The sequence below is a fragment of the Lactuca serriola genome, chromosome 4 (genome assembly GCF_051521515.1).
Source record: "Lactuca serriola cultivar US96UC23 chromosome 4, Lser_US96UC23_V15, whole genome shotgun sequence".
NCBI classification, from domain to species: domain Eukaryota; kingdom Viridiplantae; phylum Streptophyta; class Magnoliopsida; order Asterales; family Asteraceae; genus Lactuca; species Lactuca serriola.
Genome location: NC_136411.1, coordinates 85,451,724 through 85,456,196, shown reverse-complemented (window position 1 = coordinate 85,456,196; position 4,473 = coordinate 85,451,724). Strand labels below are relative to the sequence as shown.

General features: G+C 41.3%; 1 long non-coding RNA gene across 1 annotated transcript; it reads right to left on the bottom strand.

The window, feature by feature from the left end:
- Window positions 1-3,130: 3,130 nt before the first annotated feature.
- Window positions 3,131-4,082, bottom strand: LOC145102054 (uncharacterized). Its single transcript, XR_013705995.1, has 2 exons — window positions 3,418-4,082; window positions 3,131-3,321 (listed from the first exon to the last, which is right to left on the bottom strand). It is a non-coding gene; the product is annotated as an uncharacterized LOC145102054 (long non-coding RNA).
- Between the last annotated feature and the right edge of the window lie 391 nt (window positions 4,083-4,473).

The window sequence follows — 4,473 nt, the reverse complement described above, 5'->3', positions numbered from 1 at the left end:
TTAGGACAACTTCTTTTCTTCTGATCATTTTCATCGAACTGATTGAAACTTGCCTCTTTTGAATCGTGGTTGCGTAGAATAGAGGACACACCAATTCCATTTGTGACAACTGGGAAAACTTCGTCACTGACCACCGTCAGAAATTAGCATAGATAAATAAATGTAATAGAGTGTCAATGTAACATTTCATTTTATAAATAAATATGATTGAGTATAATCTTACATATAAGAATAAAACGACTAATAGGCTCAAAAAGTCATGTCGTACTTCTCGAGGAGGATTTATTAACGTAATATTTCATTTTATAAATAAATATGATTAAGTATCAATATAAGATTTCGTTTGATAAATTAATCCGGCTTTGATTGGAGAAGTTATGATTTTTGTAAAAAGTAAAATCAATTGCGTAAATAAAGTTATTAATGTCAAAATGTCACTAGGAGATTGGTTAGGTTTTGTCTGGTGTCACCAAAAGGAAAGTGAAAGTACATCTTGAGGTGAGAACGTTAAGACAATGAACGTTGAAACAGAGTCTGTATGAGGAAGATATGATTTTTATAAAATTATTTAATTATACCCCCATTAGGCCAAAAGATGAAAGTCAAAACTAGCCAAAACAACCTAACGATAAGTTGTAGTACTACTTGAGATCATCACACATATATAAAGGGGGTAAAGATCAAACTCGTACGCACGAGAGATGATTTTACAAAAATCATTTATATACGCGTGTGGTGCGCGCATTGCACGATGTGCACTCTGACATCCAATTTGAGTACATTGTTGGCGACTTTGCACAGCGAGAGAGTGACAGGCGGCGACTCTCGGATGGAGCCACGGTGCTCATGCGCAACGTGCACATATATTTGTGTGGCGTGCACCTCAAAAACTTGGTATAAATAGGAGTATCCATAGAACCGTTCCTGCACACCTCCTAAGTATCTCCCTTTCAATTTCTGATTGAGGCAGTCCATCCCGAGGCAGTCTCTGAAGTTTCTACTCCCGAATCAACCCTACATCAACGAATCAAGATAATAGGGTGAGTTCACGACCCTACCTTTACTGTTTTTACAAGTTTACGTAGGGAATACATGTTATAAGACTACTTTATCGATTTTTACAAAACGGTTATTATTTGTAATATATTAGTAATTTATACAAATACATGAAACGTTAGGATAATATTATGACCGGTAGTTACCCTGCCTAAACTTTAGGAATAATACTATGCCTAGTGGTTATGCTGCCTAAAGCTATATTAAAAGATTTCTGCTAGTTGTTATGTTGGCTTATACCGTAGGATAACATACTACCTAATCGTCATGCTAGCCAAACATAAGGATAAACAATGTAATTAGTTGTTACTCTGCCCTAATATCCTATCAAATAATATCAATATATATATATATATATATATATATATATATATATATATATATATATATATGGTCCATTGGTATAGCCTAGACTACTCCAGCGCGCCAGCCTGGCCTGGCGCGCTCCTGTCAGCCCTGCCTGGCGTTCCCTTGCCAGCCCTGCTGGGGACTCTCCTGCCGGCTCGGCCAGACGCTCCCTCGCCTGGTACTCCCTTGCTATCCTTTCCTGGTGCGCGCCCGCCAGCCTTGCCTAGTGTGCGTCCGCCAGCCTCTCCCGGCGCCTCCGGGCGGCCTCACCCAGCTCCTTGCTAGTTGGGCCTGATTTGGATAGGCCCAAGGTCTGACCTAATTGTCCCATATATAATGAACCGTACCTTCTCCATGATGGAGGGGGACTCTCTCCTAGGTGGTTCAGCCACCACTAGACCCTTCCCTAGATCTTCCCCCATGGCTCAGCCGCCACTATATTCCGGCCGGGTGGCTCAGTCGCCACCCGCGACCATCAGCCACCATACACCACCACCAGCACCAAGATGGTTCTCTCCAGCCATGGAGGACCATTTCAGATCTTCTAGCTGATCTAACTTGACCGTCGGAGCCTGCTCCCGGGCCACAGTGCCTGGGGCGGCTCTAACGATTTTGCACTGTGATCTCAGATCTCCGCTGCAGCAGAAGACCAGAGGAGCCGCCATAGGTCGATGTCGCATCATTTGGCGCCATCCCGGATTCGAGCAAGTAGCAAAAGCCTCAGTCGCTTTCAAGCTCGTTTTTCCTCAGATCTAATGTGTTTTCATCTCAGGTTTCTTCAGATCTGTTGATCTCTAGTATGATTTGCTCAATTATGTTCATGTTTGGCATAAATTTGTTCAGATCCGTTTGGCTTTTGCCAAGATCTGTTCAGATCAATGTGTTTCTTGACAAGATCTCTTCAGATTTGTTAAGCCATCGTTTAGATCTCAAGATCTATTTTATTTTCAGTTCAGATTTCTTGAGGTATTTTCGTTTTTCAGCTCAGATCTCTAGATATGAAAGTTTTTGTTCACTTAATCATCTCTCAAGTTTAAAAACAGCAACTCAGACCCGTTTTAAATATATTTTCGGGGAGAGAAGAGGTTTTCAGGAGCTCCTCTCCATTTTTATGTTCATATTTTGGTGTTTTATGGAACAACTCGACAGTTGAAGAACTTTTTGGTAGATATTTACTTTATTTTGAGTTTATGTTATGAAGAAATCACCTTCGGTTTACGGTTTTTTGCAAAACTCTTTTAAGGCTGTCTATTTTCTTTAGGTGCTTAGAAAATAAAACGAAAATTTCTTAGATATGTTGGTTGTTCATACTTTAATGGCTTGATGAGCAAGTTGAAAAGAAAAAAAGTTCATGAGGAGAAAACCTCATCAGATCTCGTTTTTGTTTATATCTTAAGGTTTTTCAAAGAAAAGAAGTTTTATGAGTTTTAAACCCACTTTCATCAGCTCTTAAGATCAGAAAAAATCATTTGTTAGTTGGTTTTTTCCGTATATAACTCCATTTTACAACTTCAGCTCTTGTATTCATTTGCATTTTGGTGATTTCTTGAGCATTGAAAAGGAAAGAGGTTTCTACAGTTCATAAACCATCCTTTTTGTTCAAATTGAGAAGAAAATCCGTTTTTTAGATAAGGATTTTTGTATGTTTTTTACCAATTTTGACAGCTTCCTGTAAACATAGCTATGTTTCTTGTACGTTACAAAAAAAAAAAAAAAGAGAAAGAGAGAGGAAAAATAACTTAAGCTCATAATCTTCTATAAATCTCTATCTCTGTAATTATTTTGCTTGTACACAAAGCTATCTCCATTGTACACTTCTTAAAACCCCCAAAAATTCGTTTATCCCTTCTCACCAAAACCACCTGACCACATTTTGTTATTTTTAACTCAAAGATTTATTCTAGCCTCTCCAATTTACTGCTCAAAAAACAACAAAAAAATAAAGTAAGAAGAGACTTCTGGAAATAATGTGTAGAAAGAGGCGTAATAAAGAAAGGGGGGTGTATAGTGTACCCAGATAAAAAGGAAGAAGACAAAATACAGCTGGTGTGTCATATGCAGCGTAAGTGTAGGTGGGATCCAAGCATTTTGAAAGATACAGAAGAGGCAAAATGGGGCGCATTTGGTCAACGCTCCTTTGGAGTAACCCGACTCACCCTTTCCATTCAACCGACAACAACCACCAGATCGGGCGTACCGATGACCCAACAACATCGTCTTCCTGTGTAGACGGACTCCAATGAGGAACACAAAAATAAAAAACAATCATAACCAGGGATTTCAACCACCAGTCGCTACTAGTTCCAGGCACCCGACGAGGCACCACCGGCCTTTCCTTTTCGTGACCTGCTGAAGACAGCCGGAGCCGGGGACCGCCGATCACTCGTCGGGACCAAATGACAGCAGATCCGAAGCAAATAACCACAGGGGCCTCTCCATTGACCCATCAATCAAAAACAAGCCATCACCAACCTATAGCTCCGACGAGCGAGCTCTGGAGGCAACAGTCTCTTGGCGACCCAAAACAATCTCTGGCCCCGGCGTTTTTGTTTAATCAATATTGGATGAAATTACAACACCGCCACTTAACCTCCGCGCCCCTGTGTCCAATTAACCACCGCATACGCCGGACGGTCGAAGAACCTCGGTCTCTAAGAGCTGCTCCCTCTGCCAGACTACCTGTCATCGCCTCATCACTACCGGCAACCCAACACGCCAATGTCGCTGCCGGAATCGCTGCTCTGTTTTCTTTCTCCGCCATCGTCTCCAGGCAACGAACCACCGGGAAAGGCCGGCAAGATGTCTAGGACACACAAGATACCCAATCACCGACGTGTTCCTTTTTGGCTCCCCACTTGAGAGATTGGGAAAATAAGATGTTGGCTGGAATCCTTCTATCCCCAAGACGCAACAAATGAGAAAACCAATGGGCCCAAAGCTGGCCAGCCCATATGCGCACCATATAATAAAAAAACAATTGGGCTAATTATCTTTACACAAATGGACTGTGGTGATTGTGGGCTCCTCCTAAAAATTGGCCATATGATATCGGTCAATTTTTAACAAGCC